The following is a 21,416-nucleotide window of genomic DNA, read 5'->3' as shown; positions in this document are numbered from 1 at the left end:
ATACACTTTCCACAGGACTTAGCACAATGCCTGACACAGGATGGTGCTCAAGAAAAGTTTCAATGATGGAAAAATAAGTGCATCCAAATAATGAGATTTAATATGTCTTTAGCATCAGATCAAGAAAATAATCTGCTAGTGTTTTGCCTTTGTGTAGCTATTTTCTATAATTGTTCTCTTTCTCTCCATGGCTTGGATTCCTTTTTATCATGTACATTCATACTTTTTCTCAGTGGCAAATTAGTGGAACACTTTTTGATATCTTTCCATATGCAGCCAATTAATACAGTATTCATTTAAAAGAATATAAAAATATCTCTCTGGAATTCATGGTTTCAGATAGAAAAACATTTATGTGACTTGTTAACTTCAAAGATAATTCATGACTTTTTGCAGTTTTGAAATGAGGTAGAAATTCTTGATGCTCAAACTCAAAAATAGTTTTTAATTCTTCTGAACAAATTCAAAAGGAATGAATATCCTTTCTCCAAATCCTTTATAGCGGCACCCAAGAGATTCCAGTAAGTCTGGAAAGGAAAATCTATCAGATCAGATGCTAAGAAACCACATATTTCCCCAATGCACTAAAAATGTATCCGGCAACTTGGTACAGGATTAAATAAATGCAGCGTCTGTAACTGGAATATAGACAATATATAAATATGCGTCCGTGTAGTTTATGTTTTTTAATCTAGATTTTTAATGAAAAAAATTCTACACTGAGAAACAAATCTATGCATTTAATGAGTATTAGAAAAACAAAATCCTTGGAACAGAAATAAGTGATGTGCCAGATTGAGAGAAAAGAAAGTTCAGTCCTAAACCTCTGAGTCATTCAAATTCCAGTCTCAGAATTGTTTAGGAAGGAATGTTTGGGACACCCAGCTCAGAATACCTCCAGTTTTAAACATGTTAGTTTATTTCATGATGAAGCCTAATATAGTAACATAGTTGTTTCTGCAGCAACATAGTTAAACAGGCTGCAAAGAAAATAAGAATTGTGGTTCTACGTGGGTGTGGGCTCTCCTTCAATTTTTTTCTGGAATTGACAGATGAAAAGTACATACACAAATAGTTAATCTGAGACAGAAAAGGAAAAGACAGCTGAATTCTCAGTTGACAATGCCCTCTGCAATAGAGAATTTCAAATTCTCCAAATTTCTGTAAACTCAAATTACAGTGGATATTACAAAATTCTATCAGAGTGGCTCCAATAATCCCAGAGCCTAGTTTTGATGAGCCCACTGTTGAGGTATTAATTGGGGTTTAGGAGAAAGTATGTTATGGTCATTCCATCCCAGATTTGCTTTGAATATCAAGACTGATGACCCCACATGAAGTCTGAGAAGGTCTGGAAAGGCCTATCACTCACATATTGAGAGTTGCTTCTGAGGGACACAGGGCAAACTCCCAAGCTGATCTAAAAATGGCTGGAGAGAGAGGAAAGGTACTGGTTTGGCTTTTACTGTGATCAGGGAGTGGAGCTCAGGTGAGGATTCACACCTATAGACTGGGCTTACATGTCTGAACTTCCTACAAGTACCAAAGGGAGCCCCGGGGGTTTTATCAGCTAGTGCAAATGTGGAGTGGGGGTGAAAGGTGGGCATGCACGTTTTTGACAGTCAAACATCAAAAATGGAATCAGACTCTTTATTACAGGTCATCCCTGATGTTTGACTGTTGATAAAAAATGTCATATTTCATTTAATTAAAATTTATCTTTCTTGAGTATGCTTGAGTAAGAGAATTCTGTGAGGCTTGTAGCCTGAGACAGACAGGGGTAGGGAAAGTTCCATTGAATACCTTGTTCAAGAGCTCAACATTGTGTATTTTTAGAACTGAAATGGTCACCCTTAACATCTGGCATCTCAACGTGGATAAAGTGAGGCCTGTATTGTGGCTTTAATATGTCACCTTGATTTATATTTTGGGTATCTGTGAGGCAAGAGACTCCCATAGTTATTTTCCCCAAGGATGGAAAACTTGGATAAATAATTGCTGTGGTTACCACTGGTGGAACTAGGTGGCTAGAACACTGCAATGGCCCGAGAGTCTGTAAACAAACACCGATGCAGGCAGTTGTTGGGCAGAGTAAAGCTGTTGACTGCATGAAATCCCACTAATTTTGCTGATCCTTGAAGCCCATCTTTTGCCAAGGATGTCTGGATTAGGGAATTCAAAGTAGCAGCTCTCCAGAAAGCTCTGTAACATGCAGTTTTGTCCATAAAGTGTACAAACTCCTACTCCTTTCACTCATTTGACTCCAAGGGCACAGAGAGAAGTTAACTCTCAACTGGCAAGGGTCTGAGGTCAGAGGAGGGCACCCTTTCCTACAGCTGGGATACTCCAGAGGACCCCAACTTAGGTCCGGCCTGCAGCTAATACTTCTGCGTAGCAAGGAGGTCTCGATGGCTGAGCTGAGTTCATAGAAGACTGCCTCCCTGCTCCACAGAAAGGTATGGAGCTGCAGAGGCTCCGGGACTGTGAGAGTGGATATGTGTTTCCAGGGGACCAATTGGCAGTCTCCAGTAACCACTCTAGTGGTATATAGTATGAGGCTCAGGAGGGCAGTTTCTCATACCAGAAATCCACGAGCAACTTACAGTCATCATGGGTGGTGCAGAGGTTTCAGGAGCTGTGAAAGGCCTTTGCTCCAGCTTCTGCAGTGAATGGTTCTCTGGGGGCAGGGAATAGGAACTCTTAAGGGGAGAGCCTGCTGGACTGCCTCTCAGACATTTCAGAGTCCTTTGTTGGAGGGGAGCCCCAATTCAAGATGGGACAAATTGTGAATAACAGCATAAGAAAGCTTAATAAAACTTGTAAATGAAGAATATGTTGCCTCCAGGTCCCCCAAAGGCCTAAAAGATACTGGGCCTGTTTAACATTGTGAGTGCAGAGAAGGTCAACTGCTTCTTCTTGACAGTGTTAGAGATGCCAGGGACCTCAGGGTACCAAATACTTTCAGAAATTTCACCAGGGTTGTAGGGCTTTGTACTAAATGCAGGAATACCCTCCCACCCCAACCACCCCCTTTTTTGAGCTCCCCTCCTCTCCTATGTGGCTCAGATGGTAAAGAGTCTGCCTGGGTTAGGAAGATCCCTTGGAGAAGGGAATGGCAACCCACTCCAGTATCCTTGCCTGGAGAATTCCAAGGACAGAGGAGCCTGGCGGGTTACAGTCCATGGGGTTGCAAAGAGTTGGACATGACTGAGTGATTAACACTCTCACTTTATTCTTCCTCATCTCTCTCTCTCTTTTTTTTTTTTTTTTCAGTTTTATCTTCCTGCCTAAAAAGAGTTTTATTGTATTTCATGCAACTTAAAGTATCCACATCAAAGTCACCTAGAAAAAAGTTTTAATGCATTAAAAAATAAAATAAAAACTTGTGTGTGTGTCTGTGTATGAAGGAGGTAGAGCAGATGGAAAAAAATTCTAGTCTCATAGGGTCCCTGGGAGAGAAAGTTTCGGAAAATAACACCCCATCCACTCTCTCTGGAGAATAACTTCATCTCTCATACAAGAGACTATTTCTATAAACCCACGAGAGTAATCACACAGAGCTCTAGGTCAACAGATTTTCCAGAAGTCAGGATGTGGCAGTGCACACCCCAGAGAGATTTTTCTCTCACAATGAAGTAAGTGTTGAGGAAAGAACAAAAAAAAATTCTGCAACCACTCTTCAAGACAACATCATAAATGTGATATTTAATATGTTCATTTCACAGTATTGGCCACACCGATAAAGTAATTAAATATTTAGCCGTATGTTGATTCTTTAGGGGAAAAGGAAGTAAGGCTGTGAGGGAGAATCTGTGCTATGCCCCTTGCTGAGTTTCTGGTGGTTTGCTGACAATTTTTGATGCTCTTTAGCCTATAGAAACATCACCCCAGTCTTTGCCTTCACGCTCACACTGCATTCACCATGAATGCATATTCATGTCCAAAATCTCCTTCTATGAAGGACACTGGTCATTAGGATTTGGGCTCACTCCAATGACCTCATCTGATCACCTCTTTAAAGATTCTCCAAATAAAGTCACTTTCTGAGGGACTATGAGTTAGAACTTCAACATGTGCATTTGGAGAGAAACATACTCTAGCTATAACAGAGACAGCACTAAAGCAGAAGAATGAAACGCCCAGAATTTCATCTCAGTGAACTTATTCCAGAATCTTAATTAAAGAGAGATGCTCAAGGTAACAATTTTCAACCATGGCTGCACATTAGAATGATCTGAGAAGCTTTCAAAATATACCCATGCCTGGGCCCTCCTTCTGTCTATTCTGATTTAAATGTTGCTGAGTGGAGATATGGCAGTATTTTCAAAAAATTTCCTAAGAGTATAATGTACAGCTGCACTTAGAGCAACTGTTTTAGGATGATAAAGCTTGAAGCAGGAAGACCAATCTGAAGGCTGTTTATTCATCAAGGAAAGAGATAACAAGGCTCTGAAACATGGCATCCGCACTGGAAAAGAGGAAGAAATAGATGTTTGTAGAAACAGGAAGTAAATCAGCAGGACTTGATGACTCATTGAATTGGAGGGATTAAACCAGTCCATCCTAAAGGAAATCAGTCCTGAATATTCATTGGAAGGACTGATGCAGAAGCTGAAACTCCAGTACTTTGGCTACTTGATGCCAAGAGCTAACTCACTAGAAAAGACCCTGATGCTGAGAAAGATTGAGGGCAGGAGAAGGGGGAGACAGAGGATGAGATGGTTGGATGGCATCGCCAACTCGATGGACATGAGTTTGAGCAAGCTCCAGGAGTTGGTGATGGACAGGGAAGCCTGACATGCTATAGTCCATGGGGTCTCAAAGAGGCGGACACGACTGAGTGACTGAATTGAACTGAACTGAACTGGAGGGAACGGGTGCAGTAGGGAAGAGCAAAAGGTGACACACGTTAGTTCCCATCAGATGTATGCTGGTGTTATCAGAAGATGTTAAAAATTAAAGTTTGTTTTCTTTGGAGAAAGCATGATAATTGAATTGAGGTTTTTTTTAGCAATTAACTTGCTCTTTTTGAGATCACTGTAGATTGACATGCAGTTCTAAGAAATAATACAAAAAAAAAATCCCATATACCATTCACACAGTTTCTTTCTAGGGTAACACCTTGCAAAGCTATAGTCCAACATCACAGCAAGATGTTGACACTGATACAGTCGAGTTCCATCAAACTGGGATATAATGAGCTTGAGGTGCCTATAGATAGTGATTACATGAGATGAGTTAAGGTGGCATGCTATAAGAAGTGCTCTTATCTGGTATTAATTACTCTAAAAGTACCAGAAATCTGCCAAAACTAAGATCAACCTACTTCAGTACCTCAAAGTAATAATATAGAATAAGGAATTTTTTTAAACTTTGGATTTACATAATGAATATCTAGCAGTAACTTGGGAGTACACATAGGCAACCACTTCACCTGTAGAACAAGATCTACTTGGGGAAATTCTTTAAACACACACTTAGCCATGCATGCACACCCAGAGATGCACGCACACGTACCCCACAAGCATGTTTACACACAGGTGCAGCTTCTATTAGAAGACGCACAATTTTGTGAGTGACCACTTAGATGAACTCATATTCAAAGAGAGTGATGATTCTCTTTTAAAGGGTGTACTTTCATTTTAACTGCAGCCAAAAAAAAAGATTAAAAACAGCTGGAACATGTGTCTATTTTCACCTCCTCCATCTGCTGGAACTTTGTTTTTGGATATCACAGACATTTTCCAAACAAAACTCTGCTGAACAAAATGATAAATGTGGAAGAGACATGTATGATTCCCTTTTTCTTTGACGAGCTTTATAGAGTAAAAAGTACTGGTGTGCTTTTCAAACATAAAACTAAAACTTTAAATATCGCAAATTCAGTTTTCGGTGGGTGACATGACATTAATTTACATTTGAAGTTGGGTGATGTTGTCAACTTGAATGCTGGGTCTCTAACCAGTAGGTGTATTTATCTGGGAAGTAAAAATGAAGTCTTTTATTATATGTTGATATTTAGAAACCTGAGACTGTGTGCTAACCAGACCTTCAAGGTTCTGTCAGTACTTTATCTTTTCCCTTTAATTTTCCCTCCAAAATTGCTATTGCTAGGCCCTTGTCCTGTCATACTCCAATTACTATAATGATTTTCTCTCTTTCACTGAAGGCAGTATGCTTTTATAATAATGTACCCTAAATAATAACTCAAAATTAATCTCTTAAAAACACTTTTGGTAACATCACTTCCACTGTGTATAGACTAAAATCACAAATCCTTGGCTTTGATCTTGTAGGTCCTACTTCACTTTTCAGCAAGTATTGAGGCCTAGGTTTTAAAAAGTCTTTGGTTCAAATTCTAGTTCTTCCAACTACAAGCACGTTTTGCAGAGTCCATTGTCCTAACCCAACTGATGCATTTTGAGGGTGTGAAATAATGGCAGAGCCAACAGATGGAAAATTGAAAAAAGAAAAAGATTGAAGATAATAAAACGGATCAGCCTTGGTGACAAATTGATTGAAAAAGAGAAAATGGTATCAAGCATGATGTTTTTCTTAAGCTATAGTTTGTATTACCTAAGAGAGAGTCCAGGAAAGAGAGGTTTGGCAGAATGAGGAGGAAATCATTATTTTGAATTTGGTGTATGACAACTAGGTGAATATATTTACTCCACAGCAGTTAAGAGCCAGAGAAAGAGAGGCAAAGATAAAAATTTTGGAGGCAGCAGAAAATTATAATCACCATGTTCATCCAACATAAGACCATTAAATATAAATTCACTCCACTACAGAAAAAATACAGCCTAAGTGTATTGCGTATTTAAAACCCCCAATTTTACTGGATAATAACGCAATAAAATTAAAGTGTATTCCATAAAAATGACAGAAAGAGTATTAAATGAAAGTTCAAATAAAAATCTTGGTACCATTTACCTTGAACTTTTGGCTCAATATAAGATGATTCAGAAATTATGGCTACTTTACTATCTCAGCAGCTGTTTTCACAAAGACTAAAGATACAGACTTGGAATTCATGGTTAAGTGATATTTATTAGACTAGGAGAAGTATGGGGGCTGGGAGAGGTCATGGCTACCCTTTTGTTCCACATTTAGGGAAATTCCTTTATTCCGTGACCAAGAACACAGTTTAGAGATAAGAGAGAAAGGAGAGGATCCCCTGGCTAACAAGCTAGATCACCCCAGGGCAGTTGACCAGGTGACAGATGGAGTCAGATTGCCCTCACATTCCTATAAGAGAAGATATTTTTCACAGTTCTGGACCATATCCACTCAACATAAAACAGAATCTGATAACAATTATGAGTTGCTAGTGCACAGTGAGAAGTCAAATACCAAAGTCAGTCCTTGCCAAGTTTTTCTTTGTATTTTAACCACATGATCCATATTCCTCATTACACTATCCTCCATCTGTCTAAACAGGCTGTTGTTAGTTTACGAAACTTAACCATTCTTAGCCCAGACAAGCTTCTTTAAATTTACAACACGTGGAGATTTTTGCAGTTCGTATAATTACAGAAAAAGCTAATGGAAAAACAAAAAAGCAAAATCAAATCTTTGTAAGAATGTTTGGGAAGGAAATGGCAACCCACTCCAGTACTCTTGCCTGGAGAATCCCATGGACGGAGGAGCCTGGTAGGCAATAGTCCATGGGTTCGCAAAGAGTCGGACACGACTGAGCGACTTCACTTCACCTCATTTCAAAGGAACAACATTTGCTGTTGTAATAGTCAAGGGCAATGACTCTCCATTTCTTCTGGGAAAATTTTAGCAGACCTTCCCCTGTTGGGTAGATGACATGTGCAATCACATTCAGGTGTTTGTGACTCCTGTTGAGTTGATTTTCTGCTGTTCAGAAGCTCAGCTATTGGATCACGGAGAAACATTTTTAATTTGCATTTATCTTATTTTAGTGACCTTGAGAATCTTTTTTCATGTTGATTAGCTACTTCCATGTTTCTTATCTTACAGCTTATTCTTTTGTCTCTTTCCTACCGAGTTCTATATGAAATGTTTTTTTTTTTTTTTCTCACAGATAAAAGGAGAGAGTGGATTATTGGTGATAAATAAATTTTGACTTGGACAAGTGAGAGGGATGGTGGTGAAATACACTAACGTGAAGACAACTAAGGGAAGATTAGATTCATGAAGCAGGGAGAGAAAGCCAAGATTCCCATTGACCTTGTGAAGTGTAGTGAGTGAACCTTTTCCATATTGTGGGAATTTAGAATCAGCAGTTGGAAGTAAATACCTGGAGTTGGTGGGTGGAATGCTCCTGCTCAGTTGCTCCGTCATGTCTGACTCTTTCGCGATGCCAAGGACTGGAGCCTGCCAGGCTCCTCTGTCCACAGGAGTTTCCAGGCAAGAATACTGGAGTGAGTTGCCATTTCCTCCTCCAGGGGATCTTCCCGACCCAGCGATCGAACCTGCGCCTCCTGCACTGGCAGACGGATTCTTTACCACTGTGCCACCTGGGAAGCCCCTAGAGACCAGATATTTCTTCATTGGTATATGGGCTTTAGAGGCTTGGAATTGGGTGAGGTCACCTAGGGAGCAGCTGCTTATAAAGAAACACGCCAAGAAGGGTGAGGTCCCTGGGCGATCCAGCAGTCAGAAACCAAACAGAGAAAAAGGATCAAGCAAGTAGAATGAAAAACAGTAGCTACACTGGGGCAAAAAATCTTATATTTATTGACTTTTTGAAATGACTTTAGAAGTTTTAAATTCAGCTGTTCTGCCCATCACCCCTGTTTTTTCTATTAGGACATTTGTGACTTATCGTTGAACTTTTTTCATGCACCAAAGACATGGACTCTTCGTTATATATAACAAAATGCTTAAATTCCATGTACCCCGTTTGTCTTTGATTTCATTTATCTTTTGATATCTCTGCTTTTTATCTTGTGATATCTCTGCTTTTTGTAGCCAAATCAACTGGTTTTTTAGTATACAAGATAATGCATTGCTTTTTTTTCAAGTGTTCTCGTCCAACCCAAATTTACTAAACATGGACGAATATGTTTATTTCAGTTTTTATGAAGTCTTAAAAAAAAACAAAACCTCTCACTCTCTAATTCATCTGGAATGTATTTTGATAACTGAGCAGACATTTCTTGAAACTTTGGAGTGAACCTTAGGTAGTCAATCTTGCTGCCAAGGTTCTTCCCACTGAGAGGGTTTCCCTCAGTATCCTAAGTCCTAACCCTAAGAAGGGCATTAAGAGCAGAGCTCAGCAGAAGACCCTACTCCCCAATCCAACAAGTTCATTTTGGTACATATCTGTGAGCCTTACTACTTTGTAGTGAGTAAGCAATGATTAATCTCTGTTAAACAGGTTTGGTCATGTTAGCTTCCCAACTATTCTATTTGAATCTGTTGCCTTGTAATTAATCCCAGAAATCTTATTGAGTCATGCTCTTTAAACAGGGTCCCACCCTTATGTCCTCCTCCCTTTTTTTCCTCCAAATATTCCAAGTTTGGGCGCTATTTCCTTTTTATTTCTTCTTAAGGGATTTAGCTTCAGTGTAGGAATAAGATATTACGATCTAAGGTAGCACGGCTGTTCACATTTCTTCTGACTCTGCACTGCAGTATTTCCCACTGCACCTCATCCAATTAGTGTCCCAGTTGCAAGGAATTTTTAATAAGCACCATCATCAGTCTCGTTAGCAACAGGCCAAGAGGAGGTGTTTTGGAGAGGGAGTCTGGCATCTCTAATTCCATTACCTCAATCCCTCGGGGTTACTTTTTTTTTTTTTTTAAATCATCACACCTACTTTAGGAACATCAGAGAATTTAACTGCCTCAATTCAACTGGGAGCATGTGGCAGCCGTGAGTTCTATTCATCAGATATGGCCAGGTCTTCTTCTGGGTCCATGTAGAATGGCAATTCTTTGGTCCCCTAAAACTAAGTGTTTCACCTGAGCTGGTCTGATCGGTGGGCTCTTGAGTGGAGGTGATGCGTGTCACTCTGACGGAAGCCCTAAGGGTCAATTCACTGTTCACCAACCTGCCAGTTCTACACAGTAGCTGTCCTGGCAGCCTGGGTGCTGGACGCCGCCCAGCATGAGAGAGCAGCAGCCACAAGTTTTGACTGAGAAACAAACCCGAATTGTTTTAAATCTCTCTTCTTACCAGGTCATTTATTGTTACAGTCTAACAGAGTGCCTCCCGACAGATATAGAATTGGTAATTTAAAGTAGGTTACTGGGACTGGGCTTCCCTGGTGGCTCAGCTGGTAAAGAATCTGCCTGCAATGCAGGAGACCTGGGTTCGATCCCTGAGTTGGGGAAGATGCCCTGGAGAAGAGAAAGGCTACTCACTCCAGTATTCTGGCCTAGAGAATTCCACGGACGGTATGGTCCGTGGGGCAGCAAAGAGTTGGACAGGACTGAGCAACTTTCACTTTCACTGGGACTGGCCTGACTAGACAACATTCTGTGAAAGAAGACGTTGATATTAGTCACATCCAGAAGTGATATGGTAAAAATTGATTAGGAAATCAGTTGTGCACACCCTGAGGGAAGGCTTTGGTGTGGGTAGACCTCCATCCTTGTGGTTGTGCTCATAACAGGTACCCTGCTGCACACCAGGGTGCAACCATTATATTGTGGCAAAGCTCAGGCCAAGAAATTGAGAGAAAATGTTAATGTAAAGATCTTCTCACCATATGAAAATGAAAACGCTAAAATAAACACAAAGCCTAAATATAAGGCCTCCTTATTTAAACAAAAAACCTCCTGATCTTCTGAAGTATAGGCCCCTTATTGACCTTGTCTGGGACAGTGTAAGACCATTCTGCATGGCCTAGTTGTATGTGTGTGTGTTAATTGCTCACTTGTGTCTGACTCTTTGCAACCCTATAGACTGTAGCCCGCCAGGCTCCTCTGTCCATGGAATTTTCCAGGCAAGAATACTGGAGTGACTTGTCATTTCCTTCTCCAGGGTAATCTTTCTGGCCCAGGGATCAAGCTTGGGTCTCCTGCATTCCAGGCAGATTCTTTACCATCTGAGCCACCAGGGAAGGCCACCCATGAGACCTACTTAGGTCTGTGTTTAGTTTAGAGCAGTTTTCTACAATGGTTGATTCTATAGAAGTTATTTTTATTTTTTAGCAAGAAGCTATTTACTTATTCTTTCACTATCTATCCCAACATTTATGCCAAATTCTCCCAAATTACTTCCATTATTTGCCTGCATTCTGAGATATTTCACAAATTTATGATTTTTACATGTTCTTCAATTTTCTCTTCTCTTTGGTACCTGCAGCCCTTGTTAATTGTGCAGATATCATTCCTTTTCTCTTAAAGCCAATTTCTTTACTTCTCATGTTGCTGTCTTTTCAAAACAATCTGCTGACCACCTTTAAGACATATACTTGCAATGTAGGGATTGTTGCAGAAAGTTTTCAAGCAAGTTAAAAGCGTGTCATGCCACCCCAAGGACTATACAGGCCATGGAATTCTCCAGGCCAGAATACTGGAGTGGGTAGCCTTTCCCTTCTCCAGGGGATCTTCTCGACCCAGGGATTGACCCAGGGTCTCCTACATTGCATGCAGATTCTTACCAGCTGAGCTACCAGGGAAGCCCTCAAAACAATCGGCTGACCACCTTCAAGATATATACTTGCAATGTAGGGACTGTAGCAGAAAGTTTTCAAGCAAGTTGAATGATAACCTCATTTGGGGTTGTTTTTATTTTAAAGTTTCATACAATGCATGTTTAAGCCAATTTATTTCACCTTCCCTCTCAATCAATCTTATAGACTGTGGAAGCTCCTCCAAGATTTGACAACTGATGGACTCTCACTCTTTGATTTCTATTTTACTGTGAGTTTCTATAGATTATTGTATAGTTGTCTTTATTCGCTGAGAAAAAAAAATGGGATAGTCTGAATCACAGACACCATTTTTCTCTTCAGACATCTAAAGAATCTGACCGGGATGTCTAAAGGTCATTTGTGAAGTTATAGTCATGACTGTTTTACACAGTCACAAGCATTAAGATCACTGAGAAAGAAAGGATGGAGATGATTCCTACCCTCCCAAATCAAAGGCACATTTAGTTACTTTCAAATTTTTTGGCTAATAAAAATCACAAGCATGCTCCTTTTGAATGAGGGTAGTGTTCTAGATGTCAGGTGACAATTCTCCTGACTCCTCTGTGATAAGTGTGTTTATTTTCATGAACGTACACTATCAAACCAACATTATGAGTACAACATCTTGGAATAATTAAAAAAACAATTAGGTAAACAGAAACAACATATCTTTCAGTATTCAAAAGTCATCTGTGTTTTTGGAATTTTGCCAAAGAGAAATTCATCAAAATGAGATCAGTTCTGAGTAAATATTAAAATTTATTTTTAATCTTGAAGTCTTGAAAGACATTTTACAATCATCAAAGAAGCAATTTAGGAAAAAGAAGTAAGCATGCACCAAATCTGTTGAAGAGATATGACTCTGAGTTAAAGGAAAAAAACCCGGGTGAAAGATATGCTGGTAACTACTAGAGATACATATTTAAACATAAACATACTCTCAAGTAGAGAAAGATTACTAATTGCGAAAATATGTATCATTAATACAGTGCCAAAACTTGCCTCTGGTTTATTACACTAATATCTTTAAAAAGATCTTTAAATAGAAAGGCACATTTTTTCCCCTGTAGACCCACAAATGTTAAATTAACCTTAGTAAAATGGTTTCAATAAATTTTGTGGGAAATCTGTGATTATTGCATGTTATGGTACTGGAATTTTTATTTCTAAATATGTCACTTGAAAATGATCTAGAAAAATAAGATAGTAAGTAGTCCTCTTTTTATAGAGCAATCATTATATATGTATAAGTCTTCTAAAACAGGGATCCCCGACCTCCAGGATCTAATTAATGCCTGATGATCTGAGGTGAAGCTGATGTATTAATAATAGAAATAGAGTGCACAATAAATGTAATGTTCTTGAATCATCCTGAAACCATCCTTTTATCCCCCTGGTCTGTGGAAAACTTGTCTTCCACAAAACCGGTTCCTGGTGCCAAAAAGGTTGGAGACCACTATTTTAGAACTATATGTGATAAGCTTAACAACCCCCTGAATTAGATAGTTTTTAGTATACCTATACCAAATGGTTTACTTTGGGTATGTTCTTTTGAGATGAAAATGATTTAATTCTGTTTAATCATGAAGAGAGTGAAAAGGATGAATAAATGGATTCCAATAGTATCACATCTTCATCTTATAGTCATTTACCTGTGGCTGCCTCAGCACAAAAAAAACATAAGGAATCTCTCAAACGTGGCTTCTGATTTCATGATTGCTTTGTCTTCTGGAAGTAGCAGGGTGGTGAGGTTGGAGACAGTTGGAGGACTGAAGGGTGGCCTTCTTGGCAAAGCCCTCCAGCTCCTATGGCTCACAACACCTGGAAGCAACAGCCTTCAGCCTCAAGTGTCTCTTATTTCAGGTTCCGCCACAGAGGCTCTGTGGAAATTTCCTAACCCTCTTCACACATTCTGATAATCAGATTTCTAGAGCATTTTCTGTAAATGTACTTGATATCTTTATGGAAAAGCTAGTGCTGAGACTGCTTAGGAAGTTCACGGAAGAGCAGAATATGGGTGTTCAGGAGTACTTGCATTTTGAATGAGAGCGTATGTTTTGAGGAAGGAGGCAGAGAGAGAACAGGGAAGCTCACTGGGTTGCATAAGGATACATACTTTCCAATGAAGTTTTTGCTTTCTTTGTAAAATTTCCAAGGAACCTCAAGGTTTTCCTTCCAAAACCTTGGCTTCACAGAACTGACAATAATCACATGTAACACTTCACATAAACCACAGTTTTGCTAAGAAGTTAAACCTCAGGAAAGCTTTCTTATTGAACGCTTGTCATTGGCAAATCCTGAAAAAGGCAGTTATTTTAGAATGGTAATTGTTCTATCCTGTTAAATGCCTGCACACCCGGTTCAGGGGTGGTGGGGTGTAGATCAGTACTCCGAACTGTAAATGACATAAGCACGCACTGTTATTCTTCAGTGTTCAGTTGTTTGAAGGAGAGATTAAAACAGTGGTGCCATCTTCTTCTTCATAAAAAGTCCAACAAGAGCAAGAACAATTTAGATTTTTTCATCTGACTGCCCACTTGAACTTTTATTGGCCAGATATCAATAGTATTACTTTTGCACTACTGGAGCCAAAAGTTCTTATCACATTTATTGATATTATTTTAACATTCTGAATCAGATTATCCACATTTAATTTGGAAAAAAATTCAGCTGAAAGATGGATGCATTTCCAGCTTACATCTCAAGCTTTTATTATAGCTGACATTGGACCATTTTCAAACTAGAGGAATGACATAAAAAGTGACTGGGCCATCTGCTTTGCTTCTCCCATTTCTCACGCCAATTAATCATCCAATCTTTGTTGAGACTGCTAATTTTAGCCACTTGAATGAGTTTTAATACCATGTTAAAACTAGTAAAAAAATTTGCCTGAAACACCATCCACATTTATTGGGCTATCCTTCTCAGCATATTGGTAAATTTATATATTTTGTTCTTTTTAGTTAAAATAAGGCAGAGAAGGCAATGGCAACCCACTCCAGTACTCTTGCCTGGAAAATCCCATGGATGGAGGAGCCTGGTAGGCTGCAGTCCATGGGGTCGCTAAGAGTCAGGCACGACTGAGCGACTTCACTTTCACTTTTCACTTTCATGCATTGGAGAAGGAAATGGCAACCCACTCCAGTATTCTTGCCTGGAGAATCCCAGGGACAGAGGAGCCTAGTGGGCTGCAATCTATGGGGTCGCACAGAATCGGACACGACTGAAACGACAGCAGCAGCAGCAGCAGCAGTTAAAATAAGCAAATTTTATTTAATGTATCTACACTAGGATAAAGATCATAGTGTGTGTGTGTGTGTGTGTGTTTGTGTGTATGTGTGTGGTGGAGGATAAAAGCATTAATAGAATTACAGTGTATGCAAACATAAGAGTCATTGACCAAGCTATAGCAAATGATATTATGATATATGAAATGTGTGTGTATGTATACAGATATATATTTAGCGAAGATATTCTTATTCAATCAACATTGTGCTTTCTTGCAGATCATCACTGAAAATACTTTTCATAACTGCATAGAATGACTGTTAAAAAAAACTTGTAGACATATTCTCATCTATTTTTAACTTAAATTACTATCCAAAATTTGAAATTACATCATATATAGAATAAGAGAGCCATCAGACAACTAAATTTAGCCCCTTTTGTGAGGAATGTAGACTTGAATAAATTATTGTGAGCTACGGAAATTTATATATTAAAAAAAAGTGTTATCAAGAGTCTGATTACTAGTTTTTCTCTGGCACTAGTAATGTTTTGCTTTTTGTCTTAAAAAAAGACAATCCCTCTAGGTGTCGATTTTCTCATCCAATGGAGAAGCTTATTTTCTAGAGTATTTGTATTAACAGGTGATTTTAAAAATGTTTTAAAATAAATAAATTTATTAATTTAAAAACATTTTAAAACTCTCCTGTTAACTTTGACTGTGCTGGTCTTTGTTGCCGCACAGGCTTTTCTCTAGTTGCAGAGAGTAAGGGCTACTCTCTAGTTGTAGCCCAGGGACTTCTCATTGCAAAGGCTTCTATTATTGTTGTGGACCATGAGCTCTAGGGCTCAGGTTCAATAGTTGTGGAGCATGGGCTTAGTTTCTCCGGGGCATGTGGGATCCTCCTGGACCACGGACTGAACCCGTGTCTACTGTGTTGGCAGGTGGATTCTTTACCACTAAATCACCAGGGAAACCATGGTGAAATTTTAGTCTGATTTTATTTTCTTTGTAATACCTCTCTGATTTTTTTTTTGACATTTTAATAATTCTAATTTTACTTAAAAATCTGAACTGCTGGGCTTCCCTGGTGGCTCAGTGGTAAAGAATCCGCCTGCCAGTGCAGGAGACTCCGATTCGATCCTTGGGTCAGGAAGATCCCCTGGAGGAGGGCATGGTGACCCACTCCAGTATTCTGGCCTGGAGAATCTCATGGACAGAGGAGCCTGGTGGGCTACAGTCCATAGGGTTGCAAAGAGTCAGGATTGAAGCAACTTAGCACAAACACACAGTGCCTAGTGCATGCTGCTGATTCAAGCCCTTTCAGGGGTTGCCCGACACTGAGCAGGCTGGGGGGAAATGGGGCTGCTGAGCCTAGAGTGCATCTGCCTTGGTCAGCTTCATTATTTACATACCCAGCAAATATTTTCTTTGAAGAGTTTGACTGAATAAAATATAAGAGTGACTGCCAAATGCTTCCTAAGATCCCTTTTAGAAATAATCTGCTATTTTCACACTTTTATAGGCTTAAAAGTATGACAAAATTTCCCTACTTATCTTTATTTTGCTTCAGTTTACAAGATGATATCAACATATTTGCATTTGTATGCACTGGATTTTTCTTTAAATGACTCAATGCTAAATTTATTACCATTGTATTACTTGTATTACTTTGCTTTAATAATCAGTATTAGATAGGTCCATTTACACAATGGCCTTAGTATATAACGAATCAGCCCAAAGTCAGTTCACTAGTGTATGTTGTTATGTTAACATTGCCTCATTCCATGAATGAGCTAAAAGTTTGAAAAACATTTAGGAAATATTTTGCCATTTGGAATGTTATCATTCCAAAACTATCATTTCATTTTTCAAATAGGAAAATATGAGATTCTGTATAAAATATAAATGTAAAAGTGATCTACATCTGTAGTTATACTCTAAAAAATTATAGCCTTCATTGCTTCTATAACTGAAAAAGAACTGAAAATAAATTAAACATTTAACTTTAATACAAAAAAATAGGGCAAACAGAAGTAGCAGAAGAAAATTAAATGAAACAGATGAAACCTGAAAATTGTGAATTAGAAAGAAAACAAGTATACTGATTGAAAAAGTCTGCTTCTATGGCAAGAGCAATAATAAAAACATCCCTCTCGTGTAATTAAGACAAAAGGAAAAAATATATATATGCCATTAGAAATTATAAAGTAGATATACTCACAATAGTGGGAGCAATTAGAGAATTATAAAGATCGTTATGTTAACTTCATGTTGCTGATTTTGCGCATTCAGTAAAATGAGTAGTGTTATAGAACAATAGTAAATAACTCAAAGTGACTTGAATAGAAACTTGTACAAAATCAAGATCTATGAGTGGGAAAATTTTTGTTTATTATTAAAATGGAACTAGGGGCAGGTGGGTTTTTTTCTGTTTTTTTAATTAGTCAAAATATTCTTATGACAGAAGAATGGAAAGTCTTACTTTTATAATGATTTTATTACCAAATACTGATGAAGAAGGCAGAAATAAAAGATTAACCAAGAACATAAACATCTAGGAATAAACTACAAAACCTGTGGAATCATTCTCTCAGAGAATTATGAAACATTATTAAAAGACACTAACAAATATCTAAATAAATGGACACATATACGAAATACATAGATTAGGAGACTCAAAATTGAAATATCAATTTTAGCCATGTTTAATACATAAATTTAATACAAATTAAAATTTCTCTCTTTTGGTAGAAATTGACAAAGTAATTCTAAATTGGGAGATGCAAAGTTTCTTAAATACCCAAGATAATTCTGAAGGAAAAACCTTAGAAAAATCTTATCTAATAAGTCAAATGTACAGTTGAGAAAGGAAAGTGAGTCTCTAACTACGTATGTATCAGTTTGCATGACCTATGAGCATATTGACAATCTATTCAAGTTGAACATCCTTAATCGATTTGCTATTCTCCACTGAAAGTCACTCAGTGGTGTTCAACTTTTTGCAACCCCCTGGACTATACAGTCCCTGGAATTCTCTGGGACAGAATACTGGAGTAAGTAGCCATTCCCTTCTCCAGGGGATCTTCCCAACTCAGGTATCAAACCAGGTCTCCCACATTGCAAGCGGATGCTTTACCAGCTGAGCCACCAGGCAAGTCCAAGAATACTGGAGTGGGTAGTCTATCCTTTCTCCAGTGGATCTTCCTGACCCAGGAATTGAACTGGGGTTTCCTGCATTGCAGGCAGATTCTTCACCAGGGAAGCCCATTCTCCACTGAGCCTTGCCTAAATCAGAAGCACTACCTGATGTTATTATTTGGAGAAGCTGACACAGATGGCAGTACCAGAACTTTAAATCTGAAAAATCAGTAGAAAGTATGCTTTTCTTCTAGAAGTTGTGCCAACTGTTCAGACTATTTGGGATCCCACCTTATATAATTCTCAATTATTTTTTAATGGATTTGTATTGAATTAAGTGCACTGTGAGGAGACATACCTGTGTCTCTGATAATCTTTCATCTAATTTATAAAGTCTCTTAGGTCATGGGTTGTATAACATTCCATGATTGAAACCTAGTAAGAAGTAATGAATTAAATAATTCCTTGGGGAAATTAAGACCTAAAGTAATTAAAATATTCCAATGAAGCTCAGTAGTCAAAATTCCCTCTCAGATACATGCATAGTTCTTCCTATTATCTCAACCCCAGAAAATTAACTACAACTGGAGTGTCCAAGGGAGTTTTAAATAAAACTCAACATCAAAGAAATGTTGCGTTTTCTGTCAATTACTAGCATAACCCTCAAGCAATCATCTTCAGTCAAATAAGAAAGTAGAATAGACATAGTCAATATGAAGGGAAAGCAGCAATATAAATTGCTGTATAAATTTATATTGCTTCACTACAGCAGTATAAATATATACCATAGTATTCTTGGACATGATTACTTTTATTCCTAATAGAGATTTTTTATTTTTATGCCTTTCCTAATTATAAGTCATTTAAATGGTTCTTTTTTATTTAAACTTATTTTAACATAAAATATTGAGATTGTGATAAACAGCATCTGAAATTAAGTTTGTTCTCATTAATTTTATTTCCATATTATCACATATATAGCTACAAGCATCAGCAGATCAAGGGTCTTTATTTGTGTGATCATGGTACAGTAACATTTTAAAGAAGATAGCTTATTTTTAAAACAAGCTTTCTGATATAAACATGTGAAATTACATGTTGTCTAAAAATTGCTTCTACATAACAAGGGAACTAAGACAAATAGAAGGGACTAGGTATGAAACAAGAATGGCCATATGTGTTTGTTAATGCTTGGTCCTAGGGACCTAGAAATTCATTACCCTGCTCTGTTTTTATATATGTCTACAATTCTTCATAGATTTCTTTTTAAAGTTAGGGCAAAATAAGGGCATTTCCAGGCTATTGAACAAACTAAACTATATCAAATTCAAATTCCTGTATTTCCAAAATTTTGGCTATCAACTTTCCAATTGTGAAGGTTTCTAGGGAAGAACTGTATTTTCCCTCTTATTTTTAAAATTTGTTTAGATAAAAGCATCTGTAGCTAATATAATTTTTTATTTGCCATCAGACCACTTCCACATGTACTAATAATATAACTGAATTTTAAGAGGTTTGCTAGGTTGAGGACTTATTTTAAGATATCAGAAATTAAGATTTCTTAAGGTTTTTAGGTGGCAGTACGTTAGATAACACAGCTGTTAATATAAAGTAAACATGCTAAATTTTAAGATAATTAAAGATAATGGGTAAATTAAACCATTCAAAGAATGAGCAATTTTAACAGAATTAAAAACAAATTTCTTACTCTGAAAACTCTGTAATAAGAAATACGAAAAATATGCAGGCTAATACTTGCAGTGATTTGTTCTTGTGCATTAAAGATGCTAATGGAAATATGAACTTGATTTTTCTCATTAGGATGCTGACTTTAACTGTCACCCACCTCTATTTCAATGTAACGTTTCTAACATCATTCATTGGTTTATAACAGTCCTGGCAATATTAAAACATAAATTAATATATACAGTTCACTGATCTAGACAAAGTTTTATTGATGAGAATCAGAAGTTTTCTTCTTTAAACAGAAGAGAGATTATTGAATTAACAGAGAAGTAACAGAGTAATATCAGGAATTTATAAGATTAATTTGTAGTAATATTATCTTCCTGCAAATTAAAACAAACAATGTATTCAACATAAGATAAAAAAAGATGCATAGTAAGTTTTAATTACTTATGCTGAAAGGTCCTACACTCTACATCACATTGACTATTTAAATCTTCCCAGTCTAAATGTTCAGGACCTTTGCCCTGTTAGAAAAAAACCAAGTGAGTAAATGCAAGTGATTTTAAATTAAGGAGACTGTGCAATTACTTTAGGGAAGAGAAAATTAGCTTATCCATTAGCATTATAGGTTGCTGTAAGGGAAAAACAGGCTGTCTGTTCATTCTATTAACTCTCAACCTCAAGGCAACCAATCATTTCATTAGTAACATTGTTGATTAAGCAGCTCTGAATTTTAAAAAAAAGCTATGTCTTTAGACAATAACACCTTTGCACTATATTTCTCTAGAACTGCTTTGATCTATTTGGTACATTAGTCAATTGTCAGAAGAGGTAAGTGTTTTATCTAATAGAACTTGATCAATTTTATGAAAAAAGTTTATGATAAAAAGAACACTGTAAAATTTATTTTTCTAGTCAAAATAACTTTAAACATAGATGAACATTATTTCAAAGCACAATGTTCAATCTGTATTGAAATTATTCAATAAAGTAACAGATAAAAGTGTAAATCCTGAATAGTATCATCTGCTTTAAACAAAACAAACGTTTTCACTTTGAATTTTGTAGAGCAAATCATTTTTCCAAACAATTACATGACATAGCACTGCAATTATCACTTACTGTTAAAAATTCATAGTTCCACAAGAAAACATTTTACATTTTTAGGTGAATATAATTTCCATCAATGCCAGAAAGTGACACCAAGCAAGCATCTTATATACATATATTTTTAAGTATATATAACCTTAGGCATTTTTCTGTACTTATAAAACTTCATTTCATGAGCAAAGTATTATGATTGTGTTTTCAGAAACACTTCAACATTCAAACGGCTTACATAATGATGCACATATATTGTTATATATGATATTAAGTATAAAAGGAAGAGTAAGAATTTTACCTGGTTAATCACCTGTGTTGGTCTGTCTGAAGCTGGCTAGAACAGATGGATTCCCAGGCGATGTCTTGTCGGATGATCCTGACTGAGGGTGGCCGCAGTTTGAAGGGGTGGGACTTGTCTTCAGCAATGAATTCCCAAGGGACTGCTTCCAATCAGGGAATGCTGTCGCAGACAATGAAACCATTCTCCATTTGTTGACCCTAGTTTTGTAAGTACGATCTGCTGTGGGTGTATTCAAGCATCAGTGGAGGGACTGACATATATTTCACTGAAGTTTATAGCATGCAGAATATTTTGAAATAAGGATTACATGAAAATGAGACTGATCTGTCATTTCTTG

The 21,416-nt window shown here is 37.5% G+C and overlaps 1 protein-coding gene across 1 annotated transcript in view; it reads right to left on the bottom strand.

Moving 5' to 3' along the window:
• Nucleotides 1-21,139, bottom strand: part of DLC1 (DLC1 Rho GTPase activating protein) — a 515,375-nt gene extending 494,236 nt beyond the window's left edge. Inside the window, exon 1 of the mRNA XM_040243175.1 lies at nt 21,077-21,139. The gene's annotated coding sequence lies outside the window, so the exon portion shown is untranslated. The remainder of the gene's footprint in view (nt 1-21,076) is intronic.
• Between the last annotated feature and the right edge of the window lie 277 nt (nt 21,140-21,416).

The sequence above is a fragment of the Oryx dammah genome, unplaced genomic scaffold (genome assembly GCF_014754425.2).
Source record: "Oryx dammah isolate SB20612 unplaced genomic scaffold, SCBI_Odam_1.1 HiC_scaffold_7, whole genome shotgun sequence".
NCBI classification, from domain to species: domain Eukaryota; kingdom Metazoa; phylum Chordata; class Mammalia; order Artiodactyla; family Bovidae; genus Oryx; species Oryx dammah.
This window is presented reverse-complemented; position numbering and strand designations above follow the sequence as displayed.